We start from the raw sequence: 11,228 nt of genomic DNA on the forward strand, positions 1-11,228 counted from the left end.
ATTATCGGAGATTAGGGAACAAATAAGAATAATAAACTGGAAGTGAGGAGAGGAACTCGTATATAACTGTGATAAAATAAACACGAGATTTTGAGCAAGAACAAAGAAGTTCCGTTTTTAAATTTGAAGAGTCTAAATTTATCGAGAGTTTTAACTGCAGGTCTCTGGGCTCTGCGACTAGCTGTAATCATGAAGTTGGCGTTTATTGAGCAAAACCGCAGTGCACCGTGCAATAACTAGAGCCGGGTCAGTTTTCAGCGGAATAAATCAAATAGTTCGGTATCCATTATTCGGTCCATTGTCCATGTGAGGAGCTCTTATTGCGGCGAGCTAATATAACAGGCAGGCAGGCATTCCCAAGTCCAAGTCTGCGGTCGGGCTGGGCAAGCCCTAACGCCTAGTAAAGCTGCGGCGTCGAGCTAAATTACTAAACAATGCATAAGTTACTTTCGAATAACTCGATTTGGTTCACATGACATCAGCTCGCTGAAACGATACTGAAACGGGTAAGTTCGGCCCAAATTACGTGACTATCTACTAGTTTTAATTAAATCGGTCTACAATTTCATTACACAACAATTCTGGCGGAGGCGCCGGTTCCGGAGCTTCACAATTTTTTTTCTTTTTTCTTGCCTTGCGCTTCATGTATTTAATTAAGACGATCTTCGCGAAATATTTAAATTCAGGCTTGTGTCGCTTGATTTTTAAATAAGTTTTCAGTTAGACGTTGAGTCGTGTTTGTGTTGAACATTTTCAAATTTCTAGCTGTACATTATAAGTTAAATTAACTTCTCTGCACGGTGTCTGGCCGACGGTAAAAATAAAATTCAATACTTGACGTCGTTGCATTGCTTCCTTTGAGCAAAAATGGGTTCATAAAGTTAGCGAAATGTATATGCGGCGGACGCCACCTAAGGTTAACAAATATTTTGTATTCTGCACGCGGACTCGTCAGACGGTTCTCATTTCTACGTGTTTTAATTAATTTTTGTCTGCATTGGTTCGTCTGGGTTTTAATCTCTGTTCGCGTTAACAATTTCAAATTTATGAATATTTGCGTTCGGATTAAAGTTAACCGATGGAATAAAACGCGGAACGATCGCAGTTTTCGATTTGTTCCGATGTTCTACCTCATAAACTCGCCCGTTTCGTTCATTCACACAACCCCAAATTACCAAAATTGCACAATTTAGTAAATACGTCTGCACGCAACACCAAACAAATGTTTACTTTCCGGCGCTTCGGCTATTTTTATGGGCTTTAATAAGAAATTACCCAGTAGGTACATCACCCCTCAAATTTATTCTATTTCGGTGTCACAATAAACATTTTGTGAGTTGCACAAAGTTCAATTTTATAGTATCGTTTCTAGTGATTATTGAATATGGGGTTGGTATTGATAGTAAATGTCAGTGTTAAATATGATGTCATTTGCATCTGAATCCATGTTTTAGATCAAAATAAACTATTGAGGGGGTAGATTATTATTGTAACAACATTTGGGACACAATTTAAAATTTAATTTTCAATGAAATGGCATTGTTTCATCAATACCAACCCAATTTCATTAAAATAAAAGTCACTAGATAAGTCGCTACGCTCACTGTGTCCTAAACCCTCTCGTTCGACAACAGACTGTCTTATGCAACTCGTATAAAAATATAGTTCAATGTCACAAAGAACATTTTGGTAATTGAAAACAGTTACACAAAGTTCAATTTTGTATCGTCGTTCTAGTGATTATTGAATAAGGGGTTGGTATTGATAGTGCAATTATTGTAAGTGTCAATAAATGTGATGTCAAAAATGAATATGAATCCATGTTGTAGGATCAAAATAAACTATTAAGGGGGTAGATTATTATTGTAACAAAACTTGGCAGACAATTTGAAATTTAATTTTCAATGAAATGTCATGTAAAAATCGACCACATGGAAAATTTTGAATGGGGGAAGATCATTAACAGTACCTTGGATAAAAGTTGAGTTCTGCCCTCAAGATATTTTTTTTAGAAGAAATTCAGCTTGAAGATTGCCGTCGGGGAACTTTTACGATCTTCATGTTTTTTTATTAGCTGCGTAATTTTATTTTTTTCAATTAATTAACGTGGAAGTGAATAATTAAACCCTATCGATTGAATATACTGCGCATCATGAAATATATTGCTTGCGGTTATCTCAATTTTAATTTTAGTAGTTGTAAACTCTACGAGTCTGTCTGGCATATTTAGAATTTTCTGAAATGCCCATCACGTCTCTGTTGCGCCGCGGTCCACCTAAATTATGTTCATTGTGTTTAAGTTAATTGGATCTTGGCCGCCCCCGCCCACGTTGTTTATTATTCATAAAGGGCTGGATATGGAAAGACGATCTCTTAATGTCGCGGTCAGCGTCGGGGTCCGATGCTAATAAGCGAGGCATCGGGTGACAACCTCTTACCCCATTATCCAAACAAGACCGCATCCTCTGGGGTAATCATGTCAAAACCACGTCTCCGCGTCGAATCTTTTAATTCCAGCTTGCTCGCAAAGGGTTGATAATGGCGCCCCTCGCAATCCGCTTAAGGACCGAAAAATGAAATCCTCGTTTCGATTTTAAGTAGCCCAGATAATTTGGACGGGGATGATCTCGGAAGATCTCAAAAGGCACGAGTTATGCGAGCTTGATTACACATGTCCGATGAATACCAACAAGGCGAGGGACCGCGGGGCTTCATCAGTGAGCTCCCCGGCCCTAGGATTGGATTTCCAAGGCGGAGGCTTTATAATTGCAACGGAACTAAATACGATATCGGGGACAGCAGGGCACATGTTCCGCTCTTCGTCCGTCTTCCGGGCGAAATTAACTTTTCGTTCGGGAAAGCGCATTTGATTAAAATATCCTTGCTCCTTGCGTTTACCTACTTGGAAAAGTTACAGGAGACGTGGAGGCGTCCCAAATAAAAAGCGCAACTTCGAATCGGATTATGGCTAAACTTCGATGATATCGTATGAGTTATTGGGGGAATACGTGAGTGCCAATATGATTCACCAGCGCTACTTCTTTGTCCTGAATATAGTTATATATTACCCGAAACTGCCACTTTTTCTTCTTAATTTATGACCGCAATTACAGTCCAAGCATTCCTTCACAATTCGATCGGAGTTTTGTTCTTGTTCTGTCTCGTTCTGTCAATGGAGTCCAATTAGCACACTCTCCATATCTGATGCGTCCGCTAAATTAACCACGACACCACATATTTTCATCAAGCAGACGTATCAGCGTAATCCTAGCCCATTGGCTATACATCAATCTAACTAAACACGACAACACAAGCCGCCGGATTTCAATTAGGTGCAATGAATTTATCGGAATCAGACGTATGTTGAAAAGCCCACTTAGCCTACGGGACAGATCTGGGAACTCTGAGGTGAACTCGACAACCACTAACGCCTGACGTAAATGCTCCCATCTGTTATCCTGCAAACCACGTCGTGCCTCTAAATTCGCAAAAGTAAATTGAGTCCTTCAAATAAACGAGTTTGAAACACCGACAGCTGCATTGTGGAAAACATTCACCCTCTTAATACTAAAGGGACCACACCCTTTGAACACCACAATTGCCCCAATATCTGTGCAGGCAATCGCATTTCATCTACAGGCTCTCAAGGTGCACTGCAAAGAAAACAAACCTCAAAATGGGACCGTTTTCGTTGAATTTATCTAACACACGCTCACTCGAATTAGTTGAAAAGTCCTTGGGATACGTCGCGAATTTTGAAATTGAAAATCCAAAAAGGATTTTTTGCCGACGATTACAGTTGGGGAGTGTCAGTCGGGTCTTTAATTAAGAAGCGGGGGTTGGAAGAAACCCCTAAAATCCGCTGGGACAACCTGTAGCGTCCTATAACAATTAAAAGGACTATAAAGCTTTGGAGCCGTGGGGGCGGCAATGTATGCGAGTCCGGCGGTGGTCAGCCATAACTGTAAAACGAAATAGTTGCCATCACATTCGACCCCCTCTAACGACGCAATACATACTCGTACCCCTACAAACAATGACGTTCCTCGCGGTCGCCAAATTTACACCACCGAAGCAATAAAGTCCCCGTAAAAATATTGTCCAAATTAAAATTCCCCAGGTAAAAAAAATGTTAGTTACCCTTTGTGTAAATATCCTCCTGATCAACTTTTAAATGAGTCACGTCCCCTATCAAAATAGAAGGGAATTTCCGAATTGCGACAAAGCTCTGTTTGCAGATTAAATATAAAATATGCACGGAGCGAGAAGAGATTTTTAACCGAAGATTTAAAAGCGCTTGTAAATTTGCAAAGAGGTATCAGGATGATATGTTTTTAAATGAAAGAGAATAAATTAAGTTCCATTTTGGAAAAAAGCGGGAAGTAGGGGTTGGTTTGTCGCCCTTCTGGAATGACGGAGTCGGTGTTTGTGCGAGGGCACACCGGAAGTGGACAAAGCAAAGCCAGCGGAAGCCAGCTGCTCCTCCACCGCTTCCTGTTGAAGACACTTTGCAGAGATCCGCAGAATCGGAGGACTCGGGAAAGCGTCGGTCGCTGCAGTGCAAGTCGTCAGGTAAAATGGAAAATGGCGAGCGGAAGTGACAAATTCAATTGGCGAACGGAAGTGACTCTCGTCCACACGGCGCTCACTCGATTATGGATCAAAGTCCGTGCGGGCGTCGAAAATCTAATTACCTGACCTTGCTTCCTCATTTGAATCACTCCCTGGACAAGCTTTCGTTTTAAATTTCAAGGATTAAGAGAGAGCCTGAGGCGCAGGAAGCTCGTCGACAAATCCTGCTGAAATCTCAACGCTCTGAGGTGCTTCAAGCGTCTTTGAAGTTTGTCTTAGTATTAGTTTCCTTGTCTCCAAGTGGCTAATCGTCCACGTCGGTATCAATTTTATGAGATGTGTAAGTGTAAGCGCTCGGAGCTATCACTAGTGTTAGAAACCAGACGGAAATTGGCCGGCCTCTCCTTAGGGGTTCCAACAACTGTTATCGTTACACAACAACTACCGTTCATGCACAAAGGTAATCTTTTAACTTCCACTCTCCAGCCATAACATCAAGTGGAACTTTGAATATGAACACGATGGGTGGTCGCCGCTTCGGTCAGTCGAATAACAGGCAAAGTTTGACCATTTCAGTTGATCGCATGAGATACTGTCGCCAGTTTTATGTCGTTGCATTTTGGCCATAAAGCGATTGGCGCGTCCAGTTGTTTCGATTTTAATTTAATGAAAAAGCGGCGTTTTGACTTCGAATGTGAGGGAACGATAATGGCCGAGTTTTCTCCCGGTATCTGGCAGCATAATCATTTTACAGCGCCGTTAGTATTCATATAACGAGCGATATTACTAGCATAAACCTTAACCCTCCCCGTATAAAGAACACTGCTTGGGGGTAATGAGATAGTGGACATCGTTTAATATCAAACCCCCAACAATTGCGCTATCACAGCTGCCACAGAATTACATATCTGATTACGTCCCTCCGGTTAATAAGCGCCAGTCCGGGATTAAATAAAGAATTTTCCCATTTTTAAGGTTGGCAAATAAAAGCTCTCACCTACACCAAGACAAATATTTGAGTGCACACATCTGAGATTAGCACAATGCCGGCGGCTTTATTAAACCCAGTATTATAAAATTCTTTTGACGTAGCTTTTAATTTGGATGATTATACGTTCGCCGGAGGACTAAATTAAAAAAAACACACACAGGGGCAAATTTCGTTGTTTCCGCCAATACGGGGAGGAACCGGAGCGAGGATGAATTAATTTTAATTCTAATTCGAATAAGACTCTTATATTTTGCGAGTTTCTTTGTGTTTTTTGAGGGGCGGCGAAGTGGGACAAAGTAAATCATAATGCAAATCATTTTTAATCTTGAGTAAAAGCAAACAGTGCTTAATAAGCGCAGGATAAACTCGGCTGTTTGTAGTGCTGACGGCGGACGACATGTTTGAAATATTGTGCGCCGGCGAATCTTCATGAAAAACGATGAAAATAAAATGCGCTCTCGCAAACAGGAATTAATTTAATTTGTACCTCATTTCCGTTGATTTCCTGAAGAAATTCCGCGTTTATTAATATTTTCACAACCTCTAAAGCCATCCCCTTCAAAACATTTCAGTTATTTTAATCTTCCTTCTGCCCCTTACGTTTATTACTTTTTATACTATTCATTTCGTGTTGGTTTTAATTACTATATTAAGCCGTTTCTTCTTCTTCTTCCCAACTCATCAGTCACCGCCGAATTTTCTCTAACCCTCTCTCTCCCTCTCTTCCATTATCTTTGAGCAATCTTTTTCTCTTCTTTTATTTTGCTCTTTTAATTTCTTTTCTACGTTTGCGTTTATTGCAGCACGTGTATCTCATTTTTGACTGTTGCAATATTTTGCCTATCAGTTTTTTATGAAATAACTGCATAATTCTCCCCTACGGATCGAGATTACAACGTCCATCAACAGGACTGCACGACTGATGATTTCATTAGCTGATCAACCGAGGCGATAAATTCAAACGTTGGTCCGAACAAAATGTATTTTTTAGTGGCCGCTTACTCGTCTATCGATTGGCCAGGTTTCGTTGCAGCTACCACCCTCAACCCTCATAATCTGATGCAACCATGCAATCAATACGGTGCACTTTCCCTATCACTGTACATACAAAACTGGCCATCGCAAGTACGCAGGCGGCTATCACCCCTTTACATAATCTATGTTCATGGACACTGTCACCCCTGGAGGCCGCCCCCGTCCCACTGTCCACATATGCGAGCGATAAATGCGTGCATGCATTACGACATTACGGTCGAAATTGCAGCGGCTTTCGAATGCATTCGTGAAATAATTCACTAATAAATTTTGATAACTGAGTTTGCCGGGTTGCGTTTTAGGGCCTCGGGCTGTATGTTTTGTTTGCTGAAATAAACTGATGCACAACGAAAATGGTTTTCGCTATTGCGAATCGATGGATTTTATAATTTTATAACAACATCCGTCTGCGGTTTACAGTCGGGGCAATTTTTTAATTGCGTGCTCATCTTCAACATAATTAAAACGGGAGTTGATTTGTTCGTGAAAAACTCAGACATAATTGCTGTTGTTTTCTTGGTGCTTTATTCATTTTCATTTACTTTCTTTCCAACAGAATATAAAAGTTAGCGTGTTTCTCCTGAGCCACCTGTGTCAAATTAGTAAAAGATAAAACGATCCCGACGGCGTCGCTTGCTCAAGAAACAAATTCCATTTGTGTATTTTTTTCATAAATCTAATTTGTACGTCGTGCTGTTTTATTAAGAACGGTGGAATATGAAAACTACTTCGTTTAAGTTCCGGCGAATACGACAATGGAGGACCAACTTTTACGCTCACAATATTCATTGTTATGGTAATTTCGCAGAAAAATGGTCCTCTAAAGCACACACAACCTACCGACTCTATTTTTGTCTAAGCAGAAAAACGAAGATATTTAGTCCAGTCTTATTGATTTCGGTTAGATTTATTGAGGAGTGTTTGTGCCTCTTGGACTCAAATAACCTTCCTAAACGAATCACGGGGGGATGTTTTTACGTTAAAATCTAATCTATACTCTGCAGACTTTTTTCTTAGATGATACGACAATGGACTCGATGGCGAAAGCTTAATACATCTCTTTCAGCTTTCCCCTCTTAATTTGCTTATCTTCTGCTGTGGTCCATACTGACATATCGGCTTTTTCAATATGTTTCCGTCCACAATTTTGCCATTCTTCTGCTTGTTTCGATTCATTTATGTCGACGAATTTAATTTTCTTCCAAACTTTAATGCCTACCATTATGTTAACATGACATGCAATGCCACTTGCATTTGTCGAGACAGCAACTTCGACTGTAAAATAGTGCGGAAAATCATGCAAACTCCATGTCACCACTCACTTTTCCCGATTTAAATTCTCAATTAATTTTTACTACTAATACCTTCACATTGTATTAAAAAAATTAATTTGTATAAAAAACCAGCTGCTTTTCACCTGAAAAAGCTCAAATGCTTCAAATTGCAACGAAAAATGTATTATAGTATTAAGTTATTAGGAGCAAAAATTAAGTTTTATGTGCTGCTGAACACAGTGAGGCAGACAAACCATCCAAAGTACATAAAATCATTTTTGCTTCGAATAACGTATACTATTTTTTCTTCAAACTTTCGTAACATAACGATTTAGCTAGTTTACATTATCTGCCGCTCGTCAGCGGAGATAATTACTTTATCTGCCGCTCGTCAGTTCGTCAGATGCCACCGCAATGACACTTTAGTATTATTATCAATATCAATCCAGCAGTATAATGTCGCATTTTACTCACGTTTGAAGAAAAAGGGGTTTATCAGCTCAAATACACTTTACATGAATGTCATTTTTCTACGACCGTCGAAAAGTTGGCGTGGTGCGATCATGAACAGCAAAGAAAACAAGAATTTTGTTTTACAGGCGAACAATTCGTAGTTATGTAAATTTAATAGCGGATTATTCTAGTGAAATTTATTATCGATTTCCTTTTGTCCAAACAAAATAAGGTCCTTATCTTTGTCCGCCTTCGTAATGTAAGGACGCATTACTGAGGATTGATTTTCTTTGTCGCAGGTTATTCGAGTTCGTTAAAAATGCATGTAAGTGGAAACAAAGTGGGCACCTAATTATTCCCCCGAATTGTTCGTCAAAAATTTGATAATATAATTTCTAACAGTCTTCCTATTGCTACTCCTGCGTCGTCAATTAACCCAAATAGAGCGACCCTCCATCGTCGCTGTTATAGAAAACACGATTCCCCCTCGTAAAAAACTGAACGTCGTAAAGATACATTATGACCGGTTCGTAAATCATAATTCGTAAAATATGTATCCCTTTATTTCATTTCGACGAAAGGAAATATTCCGCGACAAAAACGGTGGTCTCTTTCACAACAGCATTGACAAAGGCATGGGCGCCCCGAGATACAGAATACATTTTTATCACTTCCAACCTAGGGGTGAAAAGTTGGTTTGTTCGTTTTTGTTTCCATAAAAATCAAGACAAATAAATGGAATAAATTGTGCGTCAAAACAGTCAAACGTGACTATTTACACTGTTTTTCTTTTGGTTTTCCTCTTATGTCAATTGTATTTCATTATTTCATATTTAGGTCACTTTAACATTTAATAGCTGAGATAGGAAATAGTTTTGAGAAATAGTGAAATACAATTGACAAAAGAGGCTACTTATGAGCCCCCTTTTTCCAGTTCGTGGGACCGCCCATGGGTCGCGTATCTTTATGGAGGATGTAAACTTATGGCAAATAACGGAGAACGCATTGGGCCGAAAATAATTCGCGGCTTTTTCAAATGTGAGCCATAAAAACACATCCGGTGTTGAATGAGAACATAAACATGTGCCATACATTGGACAACAGTGACGGATCGGCTTCACCACTATTGCATATACATAAGGGAGCGCCCTCTGACAGTGATGTATGCGTTAATCTGCTCCACGCGATCAGTATGAAGGATATCACTCGGGGGAAGGCGGCCAAGTCCTAATTATTATCATTTGAAAAGTGTTCCGCCGGCTCTTGACCTCCCTTATAATCCTGACACGCGTCCAACTTGCGTTGAATTACCATTCCTGCAACCGTTGATGTTACAACATTTCATATCTGACAGATGCTAAAACGAGTCTCTCTAAAAGTGCAGAGTTTACAATTTTTAGCAACGAAAAGAATAAAAGATGCCATCACGATCGTCATTACCATTAAATATGACACACAGCATTTGTTGAACAGTCAAGATTTATTTGAATGTTGATCAATTTACTATCATTAACATCCTGAGGATCTATTTGTCAATGTGTCGGCAAAGATCTATAACTGCGTTTTTATAATGTTGGCAGAATTCCCGTGTTATTTAAGTGTCTAGATTAACAATTCCTTTGACTCTTGTGGATTGACAAGATGTCTTTATTTATTTAAAATGGCCGCTCGCGTCATACACGAGGCGAGCTTTCACGTGATCGCAAAAAGGTGAATACAGAATTTGTTTCCGTGGAACTTTTTAGTTCTTTCGAATTTCAGGACGTGCGTGCGAATCTGAAGAAGGTTGCTGCCTAACCACTTGGTATTCAGTGAACTAAGGCGTCTCCCTCGCTGGGCCCTCATGCGTAAAGTGGAACATGGCCACATATTCGAAAAGTCGCCTTCGAAATTTAAAACAAAGATATTTGAATTCTCAACAGCGGACGTCACTAACAAAGAGATTCGTATTGGAACAGCGGAGAATATTTCTACTTCAAATGTCGGAACGTGATAAAACAAAACAAATGTCCAGGGCTTTCGTATAGGTTTTGCGGACTGGAGGGTGCTTGTGTCCACATAGTTTACCTCGGGCGGACTATTTTATCGGGGGTTCTGGAAACCCGTCTCGATTCTATTTCTACCATAGGAATTATTAGGACTTACTGTTTTTACTACAAAGTTAATGGCGCGGCATCCAGGCCTACTAAATCGTCTAGCTCGTACTTTAACAATTGTCAAGGTCCAAATAATTTAAGTTATATTTTTTTATTCTTTCATAGCCACAACTGCAACAAATACAAAACAAGAAAAAAATAGACGTGATGCAGTGTTATCATAAATGCTTCTTACACGGGTGTGATTTATAGTGAATTTGTAGATTTGCCGCCTCTTCTAGATTTACAAATTTGACATTTGACAGCTCACACTTGTCACTTTGCAGTTTTCATTGTTTATCATTTTTCAAAGTTCCAAGTTCGTTAACATTGGAAGAAAGGTTTTTGCAAGACTATTGTGCAAAACATTAGGTACTGCAGTAAGGAGTAAATATGTTGTTTAAATCCTTTGTAACTTGTTTTCTGTTAATAAAAATTGATGTTCAAATCTATACGGCGAAGTTTTCACAAACTGATGGAATTCAGATCTCATCTCTGGGTATAAGAAAAATCAAAGAAAGAACAAGAAAGATGCGATTTTTTAGTCCTGCTTTCTGATTTATTTGTTATAGGTTGTAACAAACTTTTTTGGCAAATGTGTCGTCACATTTTTACGATCTCTTAAAAAATATTGTAATTGACGTGAAGTGGCACGCGGAGAGTCCTGAAGGAGGAGAATCGAAAGTTGTGAAAAGTTCGGGGTCGTGTGGGGTCCGCCTCCGGTTACATTCTTATTCCATAAAGATTACAAGAGATGCGTGTGTAAGA

General features: G+C 39.5%; 1 long non-coding RNA gene across 1 annotated transcript; it reads left to right on the forward strand.

The window, feature by feature from the left end:
• Positions 1–9,833: 9,833 nt before the first annotated feature.
• On the forward strand, positions 9,834–10,912 carry LOC138135272 (uncharacterized). The gene is made up of 2 exons (XR_011160909.1): positions 9,834–10,035; positions 10,087–10,912. It is a non-coding gene; the product is annotated as an uncharacterized lncRNA (long non-coding RNA).
• The last annotated feature ends 316 nt before the right edge of the window (positions 10,913–11,228 follow it).

Source organism: Tenebrio molitor, chromosome 7 (assembly GCF_963966145.1).
Source record: "Tenebrio molitor chromosome 7, icTenMoli1.1, whole genome shotgun sequence".
In the NCBI taxonomy this organism is placed as follows: domain Eukaryota; kingdom Metazoa; phylum Arthropoda; class Insecta; order Coleoptera; family Tenebrionidae; genus Tenebrio; species Tenebrio molitor.